At 40.8% G+C, this 23,159-nt stretch overlaps 1 pseudogene; it reads right to left on the minus strand.

Annotated features, from left to right (window-relative positions):
* Positions 1-11,766: 11,766 nt before the first annotated feature.
* Positions 11,767-11,881, minus strand: LOC128126512 (5S ribosomal RNA; annotated as a pseudogene).
* Positions 11,882-23,159: the final 11,278 nt, after the last annotated feature.

Here is a 23,159-nt window from a genome sequence, read left to right on the forward strand (position 1 = left end):
ATTTACCAGGAGATCCCTACTACCCAAACCAAGGCAACGGCGGTTGGATAGAAGAAGACCCGGAGGAAGACCCAGAGGAAATCGAAGAAGAGGTCGAGGAAGAACCCGAAGGGGTTATCGAGGGAGAATTCGAAGTCGAAGTCGGAGAGGAATTCGAAGTCGACGAAGAGATCGAGGAGATTTCTAGCGGGACAGACTCCGAGCCAGAAGTGTACGACCCTCCCATCCCTCATCCTCCTGAAATCAGACCATATCAACCGGGACCCATTCCCATGTGGGGAAGTCACCTCTACTACTGGAGCCGCCAACAAGGTGTACGCCCTCCTTTCGGCATGTGTCGAGATTTTTACAATGTCAGTGGGGGAAGCTCAGCTGATCGAGCACTTCCTGTTCTTGTGAACGCTATAGCTACCCAAAATTACGAGACGGACAGGCAAGCAACCAGAGTTCGCGAGGTCAATGCTGCTACCCAAGGTAACGCCGCTGACATCCGTCGTTTGGAAGGACTACATGAGAATACCCAAATCTACACGGGGACGCTTCAGAATCAAATGATAACGGCTCTGGTAGAAATAAGAGAAATGAAGGAACAACAAGCAGATCTTGAGAGGCGACTGATGGGAGTCAAACGGTCGGATGCCGAGTCTAGCTCCAAACGCCGCAAGTAGAGCTTGTTCGATGCCCAACAATTTTGTTATAGATTAGGATTTCGGATAAAAGTTTTTCCTTTATTTCCCTTGTTTTCCCTGTTGTATCCGAAATCGGAGATCTCTAGGAGGATCAAATTTTCCCGAACAAGATATGCACTGTAACACACCTCAGGTGTGACCTATATGTATAAATATGAAGTATTTCTTATTATATACCTCTCAGAAATTTTGAGTTTTAAATTTCTATGCCTACCTTGAAACCATAAACTAAAGTCAAAACAAATTACAAGATGCAACTAACACACGATTGTCAAAACATTAGAAACTTATAGTATCCGTTCTTATTTTTCTCTACCAGAACATGCCTCCTCGTAGATCAACACACAGAAACTCAACTTCAACACCACCTCCACCACCTCCTCCAATTATGGACACCGTTATGTTCCAGACTGCTGTAACTGCAACAATGGCACAAATGAGCAACAACGGATCGGGGGGAGGAACAAACAGTTTTACAAATGGCCAAGGTCAAGGCCGTTCAGGGGTATGCACTTACAAAGACTTCACCAACGGAAAACCTATTCCCTTTTACGGGACTGGGGGAGTATTGGTTCTATCTCAATGGATAGAGAAAACAGAAGTTGTATTCGAAATCTGTGCATGTCCTGAAGAAAGCAAAGTAAAGTTTGCCGCTTTTACTTTCTCCGAACTCGCCCTGACATGGTGGAACGGCCACGTCCAGACACTAACCCTGGTGGTGGCAAACTCCATGGGTTGGGAAAACCTGAAAAGAATGCTCCTTCGAGAATACTGCCCAAGAGGCGAGATTCAGAAGCTTGAACAGGAACTGTGGAACCTCTCTATGATAGGTTCGGATATAGCAGGTTACACCAACAGGTTCAGTGACTTAATAACGCTTTGCCCAGGCATGTTAACCCTGGAGAGCCAAAAGGTCGAGAGATACATCTGGGGACTATCACCCCAACTTCGTGGAAGTGTGCTAGCTTCCAGACCCTTGACTTTCGCCAGCGCCAAGGAACTAGCGCAATCTCTTGTTGATCATGGTGTCTGTCAAGGAGCCGCGGCTATTGTGGCTGAACCAACCAAAGGGAACAGCAACAATGAAATCAATGCCAACAACAACAACAAGAAGAAATTTTGGAACAAAAGGAAGGGACAAACTTCGCAAGAACCTTCAAAGAAGCAAATGGTTGCGGTTCATGCTGCTACTACCCCCACCACAACTCCTGCTACCTCTGCGCCAACAAAACCATATGCGGGGAATCTGCCCAAGTGCACCAAGTGCAACTACCATCACCATGGTATTTGTCGCGAGATGTACTGCAAGAACTGCGACCGGAAAGGGCACACAACCCGTTTCTGTAAAGCACCGGCACGACCAATCACTCAAGTTTCTGGCACTGGAGTAAGCCGGGCATGTTATGGGTGCGGAGAGACTGGACACTTCAGGAGGGATTGTCCCAAGGAAAGAAATATTGGCGGTGTGGGGAGAGTGCCGACAGTAGGACAGAGAGAAGCACTAGCGGACCCCACGGTGGTTACGGGTACGTTTCTACTCAACAACACTTATGCATGCATACTTTTTGACTGCGGTGCGGAGAGAAGTTTTGTGAGTCATAAATTCAAACACCTACTTAATCAAAAACCCCAACCACTCAATAAAATATTCACTGTAGAAATGGCAAACGGTAAAACAGAACACGCAAACGATTTGTACGTAGGATGCACACTAAGTTTAAACGAGCGCTTGTTTCGAGTCGATCTTATGCCCATTTCCATAAGAAGTTTCGATGTCATCATCCGTATGGACTGGTTGAGCCTTCACCATGCCGATATCCTTTGCCACGAAAGGGTTGTTCGCCTAAATCTGCCAAACGGTGAATCTCTTGTCATTTATGGCGACAAACCTAGTTCAAGTTTACAAATCATTTCCTGTATTAAAGCACAAAAATATCTTCGTAAGGAATATCATGCCTTTCTAGCCCACGTAGTAGACAAGAAACGAGAATCGAAAAACATTAAAGATATTCCGGAAGTCTGCAACTTCCCGGATATTTTCCCAGAAGATCTTCCAGGAATCCCACCGGAACGTCAAGTCGAGTTCAGAATCGACTTAATCCCTGGAGCTACCCCTGTAGCAAAGTCACCTTACCGTTTAGCCCCAGCCGAGATGCAGGAACTATCCAGTCAATTAAACGAGCTGCTGAGCAAGGGATTCATCAGACCAAGCTTCTCACCATGGGGAGCGCTAGTCCTATTTGTGAAGAAGAAGGACGGATCCTTTCGCATGTGCATTGATTATCGGGAGCTAAACAAACTCACGATCAAGAACCGATATCCCTTACCGCGCATAGACGATCTATTCGACCAACTTCAGGGAGCAAGCTACTTCTCAAAGATCGATCTAAGATCTGGTTATCACCAACTGCGAGTACTGGAAGGAGACATCCCCAAAACGGCTTTCCGAACACGTTATGGTCACTACGAATTTGTAGTAATGCCCTTCGGATTGACGAATGCTCTAGCAGTGTTCATGGACTTAATGAACCGAGTATGTCGTCCCTTCCTGGATAAATTCGTGATCGTATTCATAGATGATATACTCATCTATTCAAGAAGCCAGGAAGAACACAATAAACATCTCCGCCAAGTACTGGAAACATTAAGGGCAGAGAAACTTTACGCAAAATTTTCCAAATGTGAATTTTGGATTCGGGAAGTGGATTTCCTAGGACATGTTGTAAGCAAAGAAGGAATACACGTGGACCCCTCCAAGATAAAGGCAATAGATAGTTGGACTACTCCAAGAACCCCTACAGAAATCCGACAATTTTTGGGACTCGCCGGGTATTACCGAAGGTTCATACCGAACTTTTCAAGGATTGCCAAGCCACTTACCACCCTAACCCAGAAAAATGCGACCTTCGACTGGGGAGAAAAACATGACAGCGCATTCCAGACACTAAAACGAGCCTTATGTAGTGCGCCCATCCTAACCTTGCCAGAAGGAATGGAGGACTTCGTGGTTTATTGTGATGCTTCAAACCAAGGACTTGGGTGTGTCTTAATGCAAAGAGGGAAGGTCATCACCTACGCCTCAAGACAACTAAAGACGCACGAAGTGAACTACACAACGCATGATCTTGAGCTAGGAGCAGTCGTTTTCGCTCTGAAGATTTGGAGACACTATCTCTACGGCACAAAATGTACCATCTTCACTGATCATAAAAGCCTCCAACATATCCTAAACCAGAAGGAACTCAACATGAGACAAAGGCGATGGGTAGAACTACTAAGTGATTACGAGTGCGAAATCCGATATCACCCTGGAAAGGCTAATGTAGTGGCTGATGCACTCAGTCGGAAGGAGTACTCAGGTCGCCGAGTGAAATCCCTAACTATGACAATCCATTCACACCTGTTCACGCAAATCAAGAAAGCCCAAATAGAAGCCTTGAAATCCGAAAATGTGACAGGAGAAGCCCTAAGGGGAATGGATAAGAACCTTGAGACCAAGAACAACGGAATTCGTTATTTCATGGATCGAATTTGGATACCGAAGTTTGGTGGATTCAGAGAAATCGTTATGGACGAAGCCCATAAAACTCGATACTCCATACATCCCGACTCCGATAAGATGTATCTCGATCTCAAGAAGATGTACTGGTGGCAAAACATGAAAGCCGAAATTGCTACCTACGTGAGCAAATGCCTGACGTGTGCCAAAGTCAAGGTAGAATATCAGAAGCCCTCGGGTTTATTACAACAACCAGAAATACCCGAATGGAAGTGGGAGCGGATAACCATGGATTTCATAACAAAATTACCCAAGACAACAAGCGGACTCGACACCATTTGGGTAATTGTCGACAGGTTAACTAAGTCAGCACATTTCCTACCGATCAAAGAGACGGATAAATTGGAGAAGTTAACAAGGACATACCTCAGAGAAATTGTACGACTGCATGGTGTGCCCATAATAGATCATGAGGATGTGGAGCGGTACGGTCACGCCTTCGCCTTCCCTCGCTCTCCTGAAGTACCTGAAACAATAAAATGAAAATTGTAAGCCCGATGGCTTAGTGAGCTACCCCTAAAATACCAATACCACACTGGCAGAAACCATAGCCATACGAAAAATCAAACAACATACATATTGGGCCATCGGCCGGACTGGTCCGCCCTACTGGGCCTACAGTCTATCTGAATCTATCCCGAGCCTTCGGCATGACTGGTCCACCGCGTGGGCCTACAGTCTCCCCGGACCGCTCAGAGGGTGTGTTGGCCTTCAGCACAAAGCAAGACCGCCTCAACCAAGCCAACAAGTAACTAACCATGTACGCATACTATCATATACTGGCATGTACACATAGCAAACATTTCTATCTCATTGAGCGTCAATCATAGAGTTTCACTGTGACAACCCTATTTTCCCCAAAAAGCATTGTAAACACTCGAAAGCTAAAAACAACGAAATTAACCTCGAAAATAAAGTGTTCAAGTGTCTAAGTTGGGATGCATCAAATATTAGATATCATGCCAAGGTTTCCAAAAACATAAAGAACGCTCAGAACCGGGTTATATTGAAGAAATTATAACCACTCGTATATTTACGACACGACGTTAAAACATTATTTGACATAAAAAGTAGAATCTCAATAAAATACATTTTAGCCTTAAGTATCTAAAACAAAGTCGTAGATCTCGTTGAAAGGTGAGCGTGCATAAAAAGATCGCCCAAATTGGACCTCGTATGAAGAAGTTACGGATTTTCAAAGTTTCACAACAATAGTAGAGAGCTAAAAACTCGGATTTAAGATCGAGTGTTATTTAGCTATCGCCACCTAAACGGAAGTTGAAGATCTCCTCAGTAGTAATAAAACAATAAAAAGACAAACGAAAACCGACGTCGAATAAAGAACCTATGAATTTTTAAACGAACTTTAGGAGGCCCGGCCTATTAAAAATATATCATTAAAAATAAAGTCAAAACTAGCCGACGGAGTCTAAATGAAAGTTGTAGAGCATAATCTCACCTACGCGTGGATATAAAGAACGCGGAAAACGGAGCTCGTACGCGAAAGTTACGGAATTTAGAAGTCGGAAGCAGGGATTACGCCCCGCGTACTCTGGGAGTACGCCCCGCGTACTAGACCCAGAGTCGAGTCCCATCGGCCCGCCCAAGCTACGCTTAGCTAGACCCGAGCCGTAAGCCATGACGCCATATTACGCCCAGCGTAACGACGTACGCGCCACGTACGTGAGTACGCCCAGCGTACTCCAAAATTACGCCCCGCGTACTCACTCTTCCAGCACTATAAATAGATGGCATCAGCTGCGAGTTTAGGCACACTTTCTCAAATCTCCAGTTACTCTCACACACTTCCAAGCACAAGAAGCTATCCCGACGACCTTGGTTTCCGCACTCGAGCCCCCGACGAAAGATTTACGCTGCAGAGACCCCCGAAGAGCCCGACGACGCAACCATCCGCGGTCGAAGTTCTGCTCAACTCTAGCCTCTCTCTTCAAAACTTAACGAGTGAGTTCATACCCCTACTTTTCAATTCTTTTCACGTTTTAAGGGGGGGGGAATACAAGTACATTACAAATCAAAGTATCATTTTATAAACATAATTATAATATCGTTCTTATAGGGTTTTGATACAAAAATAACTTTATGTTTAAAGGGCTATTATATCACCAAGTTGTTATTACCAAATGGGAACATACTTTTGACAAACTATAATGAGTGTAGTATTCAAGTGATTCATACATTTTACATATACATCTCGACAAATGAAATGCTTTCAAAAGAAGTAAAGTCTTTATTATCGTAAATCTGTTTATACCAAGTAATGTGAGACAGCTTCACGTACGTTCGAGTATGCATTATTAAGTCCTGTATTATATACCATAATCCCTTGTAGGGGGAGCGTGATACTTGTGTATAGATCTATACGGGATTGACAATCCCACACCTAAGCTGTTAGCTACAGCTAGGCAGGCAGGCCTGGGGTGACAAATGTCATAACAGTTCCAACGCCTGAAGAACGTTGTTACATGCCATCAATGTCAATAGCATGGTTATAAAACTCACATAAAAGTATAAAAAAAAGTTAGATTTACGAGATTCATACATGCATTTCAGTTTTCCATTTTATTTTTAACACAAATTTTATCACTATTATTCAAGCATGGAAAACACTAATGCACTCCAACGCGGGAAACTTTTCAAATCATTTATAGAAAATATTGGATTTTCTGAAAACCTCGTTCATCGATTTACTATCAAAAAGGACATACTTTTCAATGCAAAACACTGATGAACTCACCAACTTAATTGTTGACACTTTTTCGAAACCACTTGTATTTCTCAGGGAATCAGTAATACAGGTAACCACCAGCTTTTGGAGAAGGAACACTAAAGATGTTTTATTATTGAACATTTATCATCTCATTGTAATATTCTTTTGCTATTATGTATAACGCAACAACATACGTTTTCATTATATATGTGATGGTTGTGTTACTTTCTTTACAATATTCAATGGTTGTGATACTACATGAAGTCATCCACCCCCGAATGTTTCCGCCATTCTGGTTTGGGGGTGTGACATTCACTCATAGCTAGAGTATGGACCTAACAGGTCACTAACATACCAATCCTCACAGGCCATATAAACATAACATACTATATATCCTGATTCCAATCCAACAGATCAGAATCTTATGCAGCATACTGTAACTACCGATCTCTAGTGTAACAACCATCCTAAGCAGGATAAATTCTAGCAAAGCAATAACATAACACCCATCCTAAACCAGGATGAAATCTAACATGGCAATTTCAAGGCAACCATCCTAAACCATGATATAAACCATAAAGGTTCGGCCTTGGTGCCGTAGACCCTATTGATATAGTGAAGATAACTCACCTTGCAGATGTCGATAGAAATGTGAACTCCAACTTTCGGATTACTTGACACCGGCTCCACCACCTATAACCATAGCACAATATACTCATAAGTTCTTACTCTTATGAGACACCCCATAACCTACTAGTCAATCCCTGATCAAGGTCAAATTCCTTGGTCAAGGTCAACAGTTCATGTTGACCTCAATTCTCCGAGTACACTCGGCGGCTCGCCAAGTCCTTGAAGCACACACCAACTCGCCGAGTCATCGGGGTGACTCGTTGAGTTCCTTTGAATCCTGATCAGGTCTCAAGGCCACCCGTCGAGTTTCCTCATTGCAACTCAACGGGTATACATGCAAACACGTCCTTGGCTAAAACTCATACAACTTGCCGAGTTGTTCTTCAACTCGTCGAGTTTCATGACTAACTTCATCTAACTTGCCGAGTTGTTCAACCAACTCGTTGAGTTTACGTCTTCCTTCAACTGAATCGCCTAGTTGTTCATCCAACTCGCCGGGTCCAATGCATATCTTCATATGACTCGCCGAGTCGGCTTTGCGACTCGCCGAGTTCCTTCAGTCAACTTAACATCCAGACGCCTATAAGTCATGGCAAGGTCCCCAAACTGTAGATCTAGCTTCCTTAAGCCTGCTTATCACGTAAAGTTTCAAACTTTACGTGCATGCATTGCCTTACAAGCTCCAAATGCCAAAACCAAGCCCTTAATAGGTGCTCATGGACCAAGGGGACCTTACACTCGACTAAAGCTGGAACTTTATGCTCAAATAATCCAAAGGGGGTCCAGATCTAAAGTTACAACTTCAGATCTAGCCCATAGATTGCCATACCAACTTGATCCCCTTTCAAAAACCGTAAATCACTTGATTCACCAAACATTTCCACCAAAAATCCTCTCTTAAACTTCAACGCACAAAGGGGGCACACACACACAAGATAGAGATGCAAAGGGGGTTGAAAAAGAACTGAGAGAGGTTTGATCTTCTTTAAATAGGGGTGCAAACCCTGGAACTTAGGGTTTCACTCTCCAACTCCTACTCGCCGAGTAGGCCATTTAATTCGCGATCCGACCCGCTGCTACTCGACGAGTAGGGAAACCAACTCGTCGAGTAGGGCCAAATCCCAAAAACGTTTTTATTTAAATTATTACCTGAAAATCGGGGCGTTACAGAGGATAACTCACCTTGAATTGCTGAAACACTACTGGTACCCTTCTGGCTGCTATCTGACAATCCCTGCACTGCTGCTCCTCTACCTCCCCCGAACTATCAATGCCACAACAAGACTTAGCCCAAAACAATATCCTTTTAACAGTAAATTGACCATTTTTACCCTTTACCCAAACTGGTCCATGACTAAGGCCCAACACTTGGTAAGCTTGTCAAGCCCATTAGTGACCCACTAATGGCCCAATTTGCTATATTGGGCCCAATCCCTTAATGAGCCTCACCCTAATCCCAAAATATATTCCTTGGCCCATATAATATGATTTCTGATGGCCCACTAAGGCCCAAATACCCAAACACGCCTCAAACCACGGCCCCAAAACTCATGATCCATACAGACAGAGTACGCAGGGCGTACCCCCATGTACGCTAAGCGTACAGGCAAAATGGCGAGTACATTGGGCGTACATGCACGTATGCTCAGCGTAATTCCCTTGTTTAGTCCTTTTTCTATTAAGAGTTGAATACCTCGATTCAGAAGCTACCAACTCAGATCGAAGTCTTATTTCACGCCATAAACCATAAAGTCACTAACTTAGTGGCTTTATATGGCTCAAATCAACTCACACTTCCAAAGCGATCTTCTACATCCATAAAGGGAACTAGATCTCATGCATGGGCTTAATAGGACCATCAAAATCAAGACTTTACTGCTTATGGGACATTTTAAGCTCTAAGGGTGGCGATCCCAAGCTTTGGGACGAGGTTACACCATAAAGGTCAAATATTTGGAGCTAAAAAGATCCCAAAGCTCCCTACAACTAGATATATGCTTCTACAAGGAAGGTTGTGAACTTTATACCTCCAAATAGTTGCAAAAGGTGATGCTATCTCAGATCTACAAGCTCCAGCCACCAAGGTTCCTTCTTTGCCAACCTCTTATTTCTTCTTCTAAGCTTTTCTTTGATAAACTAAGATCCACAAGGCCAAACACACCCAACAATGGAGATAGAACGGCTATCTAGGGTTTTTATGAGGATAAGGGAACATATAAGGAGGTTGGGGTTGATCCCTTATGTTCCTTATATATTGGTTGGCCCTAAAATTAGGGTTTAATGACTCTTAGCGTATGTTGGTCGTACGCGTCCTTGCACCCGCGATCATTTACTCTATTACGCTGGGCATAACCCAGCCTACGTTGTCCGTACCCACGCGTGTCCCAAATTGCATGCATGGCCTTCCTCGTCCACTTTTTCCATTAAGGGCCATAAATGTCAATATCTTCAAAGTGTCATAACTCCTTTATTCTATGTCCGTTCCCGACGAACTTTATATCCACGAAAAGGTGGCGAGAACCCCTACGCTTCTAGAAACACACCCCGGTCCGAAACCTTCTCAAATGAAACCCATTGCCCATAAAAGACCGAAACGCCCATACTCTTGATCTCGGGAATCCATAAATAAATACTTTTAGAACGGGGCGTTACAAAATCTGTGATTGGGACTTCAAGTCTTAAAGGATTAAGCTCTTTTTGGGATTTTGGCTTAACAGGATAGTACGTTGGGCGTACAAGCCAAACAGCCTATACACTTAGTGTATAACTGAGTATGTCCCGCATACTCAGTCAATGGACTAGTTGTGTTTTGGGCTTCGGTTTGGGCCATTCATTGGACTCCTTAGCTTTGGGCCTTAGTGGGCCATCAGAAAGCAGATAATTAGGGATAAGAACATGTTTAGGCTTTAGGGTAAGGCCCATTAGAGGGTTGGGCCCATTTTAAAAGATTGGGCCATTAGCGGGCTAATAGTGGGCTTAGGAAGTCTACTTAGTATTGGGCCTTTCATGTTATGGTTTTGGGCCTTAGGCATGGACCAAATTAGATCAGGGGTAAAATGGTCATTTTACCCTAAGAAGGGTTATTGGTTTTTGACTAAGTGTTATTTTGGTAATGATATTTCAGGGAGTCGTCGGAGCAGCCGTTAGAGATTCCTTACTGTGAGATTCAGCTTTGCAAGGTGAGTTTCCTCCTGGTTGAATGGGTCGAAGGCACCAATGTCGGCCCATATTTATATTTATGTATTTTTGGATTACGATCCGATGTCGGGCGATGCCTAGGAATGTCTGTATGCTTTCCGGATTACGGTCCGATGTTGGGCGGGGCCCGAGGAATGTTTATATGTTTGTTTCCGAACTACGGTCTGATGCCTGGTGGTACCCGATGAATGAATGCATGTTTATTTATATTTGTTGTCTTTGTGATACCTGTATGTTCCTGGTAGGGAGGTGAGTGTGGGCGGGGTCCCGTATCTCATCACTAGCTGAGTGTGCACGGGGTTTCATATCTCGTCATTAGTAGAGTAGGGGTGGGGCCCATGATAGGCGAGGCTTCCCAGGGGGTCACCCATTCTGGTACTACTCCCGCCCGAGCACGCTTAACTGCAGAGTTCTTATGGGATCTGTTGCCCTCACGACTTTAAAACGCGTTGTGATAGGGAAGGTATCCACACCCCTTATAAGGAATGCTTAGTTCTCCTTTCCAGTCGATGTGGGATCAGATCTAACCCACTTTCACCCCCCATTATAGGGTTCGACGTCCCTGTCGAACACATCGACACGTGCCCTGGCTCTGATACCATTTGTAACATCCCCCTCTCGCACGTATCACAATATTGTCCGCTTTGGGCCACTCGGCACGAGGACTTCCCAGGGGGTCACCCATCCTGGTACTACTCCCGCCCGAGCACGCTTAACTGCATAGTTTTTATGGGATCTGCTGCCCTCATGACTTTAAAACGCGTTGTGATAGGGAAGGTATCCACACCCCTTATAAGGAATGCTTAGTTCTCCTTCCCAACTGATGTGGGATCAGATCTAACCCACTTTCACCCCCCATTATAGGGTTCGACGTCCCCGTCGAACACATCGACCCGTGCCCTGGCTCTAATACCATTTGTAACATCCCCCTCTGGCACGTATCACAATATTGTCCGCTTTGGGCCACTCGGCACGAGGACTTCCCAGGGGGTCACCCATCCTGGTACTACTCCCGCCTGAGCACGCTTAACTGCAGAGTTCTTATGGGATCTGTTGCCCTCACGATGGTCGGAGTGCAAGCATTGATCCAAATGATGTTGGATCGTCAAATGGAGGAAACCAGACGTTTGCTCCAGCAAAATCGAGAGGAAGCGACTATTCAGATCGAACGGCCCAAGTTGAACAAAGGGCAGACTGAGGAGGAGAACTACAGTGGAATCGTTGGTCAAGCTGATCCCCCGGTGATTAGGAGGAACAATCAAGATGAAGGAGTCGAGAGGAATGGATGCAAGTACAAAGATTTTCTAACTTGCAAGCCATCAACTTTCACTGGGAAGGAAGATCCGATCGGGGTCATGGATTGGATCTCAGAGATGGAATTGGCCTTCATGACATGTGGTTGCAAAGGCAAGCTACAAACCACGTTTGCAGTACGTCAATTCAGAGGAGGCATTGTTCGCTGGTGGAATACCCTAGGGAAGACTTTGAACCCCAATGAGCCCCTGCAACTGACATGGGCAGAGTTTCTGGTGCAATTCAAACGAAAGTACTGCTCAGCTCAAAACTTACTCAAGCTAGAGAACCAGTTCCTAACCTTGAAGAAAGGAAGCATGTCAATCGATGAATACACGAACAACTTCACAGAAAAGATGGAGTTTTCCTTGCGTCTTGTTCCGGATGAGCTGGCGAAAATTGATAAGTACGCAAAGGGACTTCCATGGGAGTACGCAGTGCCAGTGCGTCAGGCACATACTCTGGAGGCAGCTATTTGGGCTGCCAAGTCTGTGGAGGATATGATTAAGGGAAGAGCTGCCAACAAGGTTGAGGTTGGCGAGAAGAGAAAGTTTGAAGGGTCTTCAAGGTCCGACGAGAAGAGAAAATTCTCGAAGTCTGGTTCAAAGAAGTTCGAAGAAGGAACACAATGGTGTGACAAGTGCAGAAAGAAGCACGTTGGGAAATGCTCTAAGGAGATGACCTGCTTTAAATGCGGGAAGACTGGTCATTATGCTAGCGAATGCACAACCAAGAGAGAAGTCTGCTTTAAGTGTGGTGAAAAGGGACACTTCAAGCAAGACCGCCCAAGGAAAGAGGGGGCTACAAAGCAAAATGTGCCACCATAACCAAAGGTGAGAGCATTTCAAATGATCCTTGACGAAGCAGATGACAATGCGAGGATTCAGGAGTGAAGGCTTGACATCCGAAGGTCGAGTTATGAAGTAACCATAGAATCATATGATGTAGCCTAATAGAGGCATAGTCTAGGGTGAACTTGAACACCTATGTAATAGTTTCAAGGAGTAATAAACCTTCGTTTTGATATTTGATGTGTTAAGCTGTTATGTGATTTTCTTGTGTGGTGACTTGGAAAACTGCGGGACAATACGTGGGACAAGTATGAGTAGGTGTGAATCGTAGTAGAGGCCTATACTACAGGAAGCACAGGACTCACACTTGGATCAGGGAAAGTCACAAGGTTACCAAGAAACTAGTAATTGATTTCGTTCTATTCAAGTATGTTATTACCCATAGTTTCGGTAATAACTAAGAAGATTGATAATATTCCGACCCTAGTGGTCATATCACATTGAGTCCGACTACGATTAGTAGGTTACATGGTTCAGAGAACCAAGTTTGATGTAGCGTCCGACTTAAACCAAATGATTGAAATCAAAGCGAAGTGTCGCGCTCGTTGTTAAAGAAGTTGGTAGCTAGAAATGCTACATGTTAAAATGTGATTATATCACATTAGACCATGAAGGAAGACATATTCCATTCCGGAATTTGACTTTAAGAGACCTGAGTCTAAGCGTTGTTACATACAATGATAGGTCATCAGAATATGACACATCGATCAATTGTAGTAATCAAATTAACTTATTCTAAGTTTGTTAAGAAGAAGAAGGAGTCTCTGATAAAGAATGAGGTTGTGACACGAAGGTCATGATTGAAAGTCTAAAGAGCAGGTGCAAGACCGAGCACTGCCTGCAGTCAAGGAGTCCAAGAGTTAGATACTCATTCGAAGCAACATAGAAGTTATAGTTATTACCTAGGATGAAGAGATAATGTATGGAGTCATTACAATCCTGTTTCGTTGGTGATTCCAGGACGTAATCATCCTAAGGGGGAGATAATTGTAACGCCCGCAGATCCGGGCTAGTCAATTTAGAGACTAAGTGTCGAAAATGACTTTTTGGCAAAAGATTATTTATAATAAATAGTATTAACCAAGTTGTAGAATAGGTCTCAAGGTTTCCGTACATATAAAGAACGTCGAAATCCGAGTTATAACGAAGAAGTTATGGCCCGTCGAAGTTTTACGGCAAAACCGGCACGACACCGGGAAGCGTAAATAGTGAATTTACGATAGAGCGAGATTTAGCCTTAGCAATCTAAACGAAAGTCGTAGAATATGTTAAACTAAGAGCGTCAATAAAAAGAACGCCCAAATCTGACTTCGTATGAGGAAGTTATGATTTTTCTAAGATTCGGCTTAGTAGTGCACGACCCGAAACTCGAATTTTAGTTCGAGCGGTTTTTGGCTTACGCGACCTAAATGAGAATTAAAGATCTCATTAATAGGAACTCAACAGTAAAAAAATGGACAAAAACGGTGTTCGTATGAAGGAGTTACGAATTCTTCGCGGTCATTTAACAGTCTTAACGCCTCCTACTGTTAAATTTGAGATCGGTCAAGAATTAGCCAACGAAGTCTAAACGAAAGTTGTAGATCTTGATTTTACCTACGCGTGGATATAAAGAACATCGAAAACGGAGCTCGTATGCGAGAGTTATGATTTTTCTAAGTTCGAAGGCTGATACGCGATAGGGGGTGACGTGACACCACCATAATTGGACACGTGGCACCACCAGAAGGCCACCACATGGACCAACTCGACGAGTAGGTCCCCCTACTCGGCGAGTCCATCATATATTTTCACTATAAATAGAGGTGTCGGGTCTAGCCTTCTCTTCACACCTCCCAAACTCACTTTCTCTCTCTAGTTTCTCTCTCTAGCCTCCCTAACCCCCCTAAAAGCCTAGGTAAACCCCCTAGCACCCGAAGGAAGAACCGAGGCTCCCGGAGTCCCGAGAAAAGAGCCTTTTGGCTCGGGAACGCTGCTCCAGCGAAGCCCGGTTTTCGAGAAAACCCGCTGTAAGTAAGTTATGCCTACGCTATCTTTAGTATAGCTTATGTTTCAATATAGTAATGTTATTAGGACCTTATAATAATTATTTGGGCTATTATTATGAGTTATATTGAGTGTTATTTAACGCTTATATAATAATACTAATAGCTAGACTATTAATTTGTCGCGGTTAACGTCAGACTAAACTCTAGTGGTAATGATATTAGGTTTTGTCGAGGAAGTTGTTTTAAGAGTAACGAAGTGTTGTCCGAGTGCCGAGTCACCACCTCCCCAGGTGAGTTCATAGTCCCTTTCATGGACATGATTTTAATACAAGTATTTATTGAAGTATTAATTATGTGTTTATGTGCGAGTTAATTGATGTTGCCTGAAATACATGTTAAAGAATATACCTGATTATATATGATGATTTAGGATGAAGAGTAAACCTAAATTAACTATGAGGAATATTGGGTAGTATTTTCTTACGAGTATGAGTGACTTATACCCTGAGAATAGAACTTTAGTATATGTCATTGATCCGAGAGCATGGATTAGACATAGTCATTGTCCCTAGTCCGAGAGTATGGATTAGACATAGTCATTGTCCCTAGTCCGAGAGTATGGATTAGGCATAATCATTCATCATTAATCCGAGAGTATGGATAAGTCATTTGTCCCTAGTCCGAGAGTATGGATTAGGTAAAGTCATTTATCCGATCCGGGAGTATGGATTAGGTAAAACGGCTAACCTTAGGTCCGAGAATATGGATAGTATCGTTGTGAGGATCGACGGGGTGGGATAAGAGTTGTTTATATATATGGTGAAATGGTATATTTTGTGAGTTTTAAACTATATATATGGTATAACATTGTGGGATTGAAATCCCTATGTACTCACCAGGTTTCCCAACCTGACCCACTCAGTTTATTTATGTCACAGGTGTTGTCATGAAGTCACATTACACTGAGAGATTAAAGAGATGTAGATCACTAGTAAGTTCTGTTTATGCTTATGTTTCTGTATTAACGATGACATCCCAAACGTTTTAAAATAAATAAAATATGATTCTTCGAAAATGTTTTGATAACGTATTTATCATGTTTTTCTGGGAACAAATTCCGCAACATTTTTATGAAACGAAGTACTCTGATTTTTATAAAGCATAAACAAAATCGGTCTTTTCTGGCCGTGATTTTGGGGATGTCACAGAGGCCTTAGGATTGGAACATGCAGTACTGTGTATACTTCTTTATGCGCTAGCATGATTATATGATAATGTTTGTTTGTGTATAGTGGGCGTGACCTAGTGACAGGTGGGGCCTGGGATAAACAAATTTGTATACCGAGCGGGGCTCAATTTCAGGCGGGGCCGGATGCCGGACACTGTCTAATGTCGGGCGAGGGCCCAATATATGTGATTATGTGTATGGTATGTGGTAGTATGGGGAACTCACTAAGCTTCATACTTACGGTTTTCAGTTTTGGTTTCAAGTACTTCCTGTTGCAAAAAGAAGAGCTCGGGTTGACTGCATTGCACACTTCGTGATGTTTAGCTTGGGATGTTTACTCTGATGTTTTGATTTGGAAACCCTGATAATAATGTTTTGAAATACTTTGAGTCATGTTTTGATGGAATGGTTTGATAACTATGGTTTATTTAATAATTAAAAATGAAAAATTTTGGACCGTATTTTTGGGATGTTACAGGAATATACCTCAGGGTTTTGCCTACTGATTTGTATGGTATATGGTATTTTGGGGAGCTCACTAAATTTATACTTACGGTTTTTGTGGTTTAAACATTTCAGGCCCTTCTGGTTCCAAAGGGAAGGGTTTGACTTGATCTCACTGCATCCCTTGGAGTTTATTTCCGCATTATATATTTTGATTTACTCTAATGTTGAGAGATATATTTTACTCTGTTTGGACTTTAAAAAAATTATATGATTTGGGAGTTCTAAAAATATTTTTTTTACTTAGTATTTTCGGTATGTTACGCAAACGGTCCATATGCTCATGCCTAATTAGCACATTGATTCAAACTTCCATGCTCATTATAACAAAGATAACGAATAGAAGTTGTAGATAGTTGTGTATTCTTTTTAGATCGTTTTAAATTACCTTAATAAGAGTTGTGGGGAGTCGGATATGATTAAAATACTCCATAATAGTCAATCTGTCCAGCGTCATCAATTTTGTGGGGAGTCGGATATGATTAAAATACTCCAGAATTGTCAATCTGTCCAACATCATCAATTTTTATTTATTTGTGTGTGCTGCTTTTCTCTAACTTGTAGTGGTTGATGATTGATCAAAGACTTAAAAGTACGTTGATCTTATCATGCAGTGTGTAGTTTAAATCGTAGTTATGCAGTTGAAAACCGCAAACTGCACCACATAATGCAGTTTAAGAAAATTACAAACTACAAACCTTGATAATCAGGTGAGCAGTCCGGGTATGTTTTAGGCCTTGTGAGGCGGTCTAGATAGACTGAAGGCTCACGTGTACATGCATTGTATGTATATTGTGGTGTGTAGTATATTGGGGGAACTCACTACGCTTTGGCTTTTAGTTGTTGATTGAATTTTTTTCAGGTACCCTTTTATGATTGTGGGAAGGTGAATGCGTGATTGTACACATTTATCAACAACATTGGAGTTCCGCATTTAACTTATATTTTTCCGGTGTTCATATAAGTATTTCGAACAAATGAGTTTTCTTAACTTGGATTTTATGAACATAGTGTTTTACCTTAATTAATAATGAAGAAAAAATTGTTTGTGAAAATGGGAAGTTACACCTAAACTCTCCTGAAACTTTTCCCACGCCCGAGGCCCAACTTTATGAGTTTTCAAGTGTTAGTAGCGAAGTTATGGAGCAGCATAAAACCTGATAAAAGAGCTTTTGGTATCGAAGTTCTGCCCCCGCAGCTTTCGATTTTTCGCTAGAAAACCTGTAAGTTGAGTTATACTTACTATGCTTTAAGTATAACTTATATTTATGTTCGTAGTCGTTATTATGAACTTATATATAAGATTTATCAGTAATAACAGTCGTTATACTGATCGATCTACTTACGGGAGTGATGTCTAGGCTTGATCTGTGGGGTGTTTAAAGTGGATTTTATGAACGATACATTTTTTTAACAAACGAATCCTACCTCCATAATGATCTTACATGGTCATTCCTTATCCGATAGAACTTAATACTCATTTGGGATTATTGATGAATTCAAAATATTGTTATTATAGTCATAAATAATACAAACGATAACTGAAAATTTAGTAATATTCATATAAAGGTCTTTTAATAGGAAAAGCTAAAGAGATAGACAAAACACTAACTTAACCATAAGTCTTTCACCTATAACCAGGGGAGTGCATAACTACTTTTATCTTATACATAGATACAAAATATTCAAATGCTTAATTGTTACGCGTCTTCATTATGATATATATGTTAGATAAAATAACTTGACTAGATTTATGTGTAGTTGTAACATCCCAAAAATGATTACTAAAAATTTCGTTTTAATTTAATAAAAACCCATAAGTGTCAACCATTCATTCAAAACATATCATATCAGAGCATCATGTCTAAAACATTATTTTATTTTATCAGAGTAAAACATCCCAGGCTAAACAAACAATGGTGGGTGCCATGTGATCTGTTGGAATAGTGTCTAAGGCTGCAACTATATTAGACAAGTATTTGACCCGATTGTGCATGGTCCTTTTGAGTTGCCTTCACCATAGCAACTTGATAGGATGATTTATTATGAGAGAATAAATATTATATATATATATATATATATATATATATATATATATATATATATTATGAGAATAATATAAGGAATAATAATATTGTTATTTGATTAATATAAGTCATAAATTAATTAGTATTAATTTGATGACTTAAAGAGATTAATTAAATAAGAGGGTATAAACTGTCAATTGTTTGATAGTTACACTTTAGACTGTAAATCCTTAAAGGATAAGGGTTGGACGGATTCTAGGGCTTAGGATAGCTCAAAATCATCCAAAGCTTATCTAAGGTAAGGATTTGGATTGCTTTAAGGAAAGATTATCCAGCTAGGGTTTAAAGGTGAAACCCTAGGAGTCTACAAGTATAAATAGACCCCTTGAGCAAGGGAAATCGGTATCTCTTCAAAGGAAAAGAACCCCTGGCCGATTTCTTCCCAACTTCTCTCTCAAATCATCCTCTTTGCTAGTTGGTGTTTGTAAGCCATTAGAGGAGTGACAATTGTGACTCTAGAGCTCCAAGACAACAAGATCAAACAAGAGATTCAAAGGTAAACTTCTAGATCTGATTTTGTATTGTTCTTATACCTAATTAGTTATTAGAAGTCTTGGATTCAAGGCATGTTTAATTAGAAAGCCTAGATCCAAGCATTAGGGTTTTGCATGCGCACATAGGAAAGTTCTTATGGCTAAAACCCATCAGTGGTATCAGAGCCTAGATTGGTTTCTATTAAATTGTTGCTTGTTTGTTTGAATCTTATTTACAAAATTCGATTTTTGTGTTTCTGAGTCATGGACTCGGCGAGTTGGCCTGACTCGGCGAGTCCATAATGGGTACTCGGCGAGTCCGAGCGTCAAGAAGGGCCAAATTCGGGATTTTTTGGTATTTACCTTATGGAAACTTGCCTTTATCATATTAGATCAAGCCTAATCCGATTTTTTGATATATATGACTATAATCTTGATCTAATTAAAGATATTTATCAACTAATAAAATATTTAATTTCCTTATATGATAATTAATTAATTATTTTGATTAAATTGGTAATTATCTTGCAAGAAATCTTGAATAAATCAAACATGGATAATTATGGAATTAATTGTTAATTAAAATTATTTGTTATTTGATCCTCCATGTTTTAAATGTTTAAAACTTGTCCTCAAGTTATGAAATTTATGTTTTGTAATTAAAAGTTTTAATTTAGACAATTTAAATTTCAAACCCTAGATTTTTTAAAGGTTAAAATACAACCCTATACTAATCTAATATTACAAGATTAATATATATATATATATATATATATATATATATATATATATATATATATATATATATATATATATATATATATGTATAACTAAAATGCTAGTCTTACCGTTAGTAGGCCTCATTCACGAAGCCGATCTATAAGGTGGGTATAAGGTTGCGGCCTATAAAATGGCGCTTAATGGGTGTACACTCACACCCACCGCTTGCTTGATCGGTGGAGGGTCGTTAGCCGAACGGGTAGGATAGGGCAGCCTCATCCTCTCATTAAAAGTATAATATGAAATACAAAGTAACTACATGTTTTTTAAAATTTTCCAATCTTAGTTACTTTAGGAAAAGTGAATTGATGCAATCCCATGAAATTACACTTTTCACCCTTGCTAAGAAGTTAGTGGAGCGTAGGGATGCAAACGGGTCGGGGATTCCCCGCGACCCGCGGGGACCCGACCCGAACGGATCGGGGATTCCCCGCTTTAACGGGTAACAGATCGGGGATGGGGATTATATATCTTACCCGAAATGGGGACGGGGCGGGGACGGGTATAATACTATCCGCTCCGTTTTAGACCCGATATATATATATATATATATATATATATATATATATATATATATATATATATATCAAAATCAGTTTTTAATTTTCATTAATTGCTATTAATTGTTTTCAATTCACAACACATAGACTATTGAACCGTCATGTGTCTCTTAGTAATCTGTGAGCATGTGACCTGTGAGAAATCCAATTGCATCCACTGCATTTCGATTTCAAACTCGACACTTCTCCTGCATTTATTAATGTCGAAGACTTTTCCTGCATTTCGATTATGCAGTTCTACTTCTCTAGTAAAATTCTTTGATTCAAAACATAAGAAATCCGCATCCATACTCTACTTCTCAACTTCCCCTTCTTTTCCTTACCAAACTCATTTTTTTCTTTTCTCCTTCAAGTATGGCTGTGAACGATTCTCCTCTATCGGATAAGTATGTTTCTTTTCCTTACCGAACTCGTTTTTCTTTTCTTTAATAGGTTTCTTGTACTTGATTTTCTATAATCGTTTTTTCAATTTGGTTGAACTGATTTTAAGTAATCGTTTTTTGAAATATGTTTTCTTTACTCGATTTTATGTACTTGGTCTTTGCAATATCGATTTCCTTTACTTAACTCAACACGTTCTTTGCAATAATTGATCCATTTTTGTGGTTTAACGGAATCAGTATAATTAATGGCTTGCTCCTATATGTATAAAATAAGAAAATACTTGGACATTATTTTTATTTTTATTGAATCGATCCAGTTAGGAGTAATAGAAATATTGAAGGCATTGTTTTCTAAGAGCCACTGATAACTGATATATATTTAGTGTTGTGCAAAAATATGGATTTTTTCGTTTTCTATTTGCTGTTATATAATATTTTGAATATGTATTCCATTAACTTTTTAATCCATATCCTCTGGACTCTCGAGGGTTGTTTAATATAAGAAAAATACTTGCACATTGATATTTACTATTCGTTCTTTTACAACCGAATATCATCTTCTTTATTATTGTAGGAAACAATTAAGTGGGAAAAAGAACACATTTGCATTATCAATACAAGCATTGTGGATACAAGCATAATACAAGCATTGTCGATACAAGCATGCTAGATTTTGATAATTAGTTTATAAAGATTCGATGGCGATGAAGATAAATTTTTTTTTGAACAAGAACGCAAGAATGGAATTTATAATTGTTGTTTTATTTTTTAGTTTCTTAACAAACATGAAAATGTCGTGATTTTTTGTATTGTATCATTTATGAAAATGAAGTATGAACTTTTGAACATTTTCGTTGTCACGATCATTGTTTATGCTTAACTATATTTTTAGAATTACAAAAGTAATTGTGCTTTTTATACTAAACGGGTATCCATCGGGTTCCCCATATCCGACGGGGATATTTTTACCCGAATCCGTCGGGTATTTGGTGGGGTGGGCGCGGGGATGGTATGGGCAATGGAAGTCGGGTACGGGGATGGGTTATGCAATCACCGCTAATATCCGCCCCCGTTTGCATCCCTAGTGGAGCGTGTGTGGTTTACCGACACACTAGTTGGTTCTAAGCAAAGGTGGCAAAGGGTGATTCATTGTTTATCATAGTTCGATGGAGCGTGTGTGGTTTACTGGCACATCGAATAGGTGATCGTTACAATGAAGGCACCATGTAAATTTGCATGGTAATTCATACCCGCTTTGTGATCCTCGGTATCCTAGTCACAAACAAAAGGGGCATATCGAGATTTAAACATGCCATTGAATAGTTTCAATGAATCTCATCCGAACCTAGGAATTCTCAATACATTTAGGACTTAAAGTTATGTTTTTATGGTGGAGAATTAGTGAATTGTCATTCACTTACCTTCGTATTATTTGCATGTTGGATTACGGTATCCCTTTTCTAATATGTAAATATTGTTGTTGGATCCTAGCCCTAATTTTTCTTATTGGGTGATAATTAGGGATTCATATTCTAATCTATCTTTGTCCTTTCTATTTGTAGATGTCGAACGCAAACAACGCTGCTGCTAGTTCTTTCACATTGATGAGCCTTTGTCAAAAGGTCACTTTCGATGGGACGAACTTTAGCGAATGGATAAGATACATTCGCACCATTGCTCGCTATGAGGATAAGGAGTATGTCCTCGATGAGAAGCTCGAGAAAATTAACCCTGAAATCGCTACTCCGGCTGAAATGACTGCTTTTGAAACTCATGAGCGCGATGCAACGAAGGTGCATTGCATCATGATAGCCACCATGAACTCCGAATTCCAAAAGTCCTATGAGGACATGTACCCATACGAGATGCATCAAGACTTATTGGAGAGATACCACCAAAACGCGAGACAAGAGCGTTATGAGATTTTCACTAACATGATTTTCGCTAAGATGGGTCATGGAGAGTCTCTTACCGTGCACCTGCAAAGGATGCAAAGGTATGTCGACCACCTTCGCAAGTTGAATGTTGACTTTGGGGAAGACTTGACGATCGACATGGTGCTTCACTCTTTACCTCCAAGCTATAATCAATTTAGGATGACCTGCCACATGAACAAAGAAGATGTCACCCTAAGCAAACTCCAAGGTCTCTTGAGGGTCGCTGAGAGCAACTTCAAGGACAAGTCTGTTGCACCAACTCCCAATCCAC

Source organism: Lactuca sativa, chromosome 5 (genome assembly GCF_002870075.4).
Source record: "Lactuca sativa cultivar Salinas chromosome 5, Lsat_Salinas_v11, whole genome shotgun sequence".
Taxonomy (NCBI): domain Eukaryota; kingdom Viridiplantae; phylum Streptophyta; class Magnoliopsida; order Asterales; family Asteraceae; genus Lactuca; species Lactuca sativa.